At 63.1% G+C, this 879-nt stretch overlaps 1 protein-coding gene across 1 annotated transcript in view; it reads left to right on the top strand.

Moving 5' to 3' along the window:
- Window positions 1-879, top strand: part of IPO13 (importin 13) — a 21,276-nt gene that overhangs the window by 4,895 nt on the left and 15,502 nt on the right. The gene's annotated exons all lie outside the window — the stretch shown is intronic.

The raw sequence follows: 879 nt of genomic DNA, 5'->3' as shown, positions 1-879 counted from the left end.
CACTCCGGGGTGAACATGTGGCTGTCCTGATGTCAGCACTCGCATCTCTTCCCTGTGGTGGGCACAGGGGAGCTGGCATCACATGTGCCTCCCGCTCTGAGCATCCTTGGCCCTGCACCTGTGTGCAGCGAGGTGGCAAGGAGTGCACGGAATAGCTGCAGCTCCAGATAACATGCCTGGGCGGGCAGGGAAATGGCAGGCTGCTCATCAGCCTCCAGCACGGCCTCTCTCCGGGGGCTCTTGGCTGCATTTCACCTTGGCTGCCTTCTTCTCGTTGCCTTGGTTACCATCACTTACAGGCAGCGCGGGAGGGGAGGCTGATGTGCGTGATGTGATGTGGGAGAGCTCTGCCAGGCAGGGCTGCAGCAGCCCCGGGGGGTGGGGGGCCAAGGGGACGTGTCGTGGGGCCAGCATCCTCCCTGGGCAGGAGTCCCCAAGGGTGGCTGCCCATTTCATCCCAGCCACAGAGCATGATCCAGATGTGCCCGTGCTGGAGGGTCGCGCAGCTTCCCACCGGCTGCTCTGGCTGCCCTCGTGCAGAGCACAGAAGCACAGGCTGCAAGCATGGTGAAAGATCCCACACGTCTGCCCTCGCTGTCCTTCTCCCACTCCCCATCGCCGCCGCTGCACACAGGCACAGCTGGCTTGGAGCTGGTCATGGCAGCGACAAGTTAGTGCTGGTCAGGGAGTGCTGGGAGCCCTGTGGCAGGTTCGGGTGGGCAGAGGCAGCTGCCCATGCCCTGGTGCAGTGGGGCATTTGCACAGAGCTGATGGCCAATGGCTCAGCCCTTCTCTTTGCTTGCAGGAGTGCTCGGGGTTTCAGCCTGTGTCCTGATGCCGCAGGCTGGGAGGAGAGTCCCTGTAAACAGTACAGGCTCC

Source organism: Pterocles gutturalis, unplaced genomic scaffold (assembly GCF_000699245.1).
Source record: "Pterocles gutturalis isolate BGI_N339 unplaced genomic scaffold, ASM69924v1 scaffold19973, whole genome shotgun sequence".
Lineage (NCBI taxonomy): Eukaryota > Metazoa > Chordata > Aves > Pterocliformes > Pteroclidae > Pterocles > Pterocles gutturalis.
This window is presented reverse-complemented; position numbering and strand designations above follow the sequence as displayed.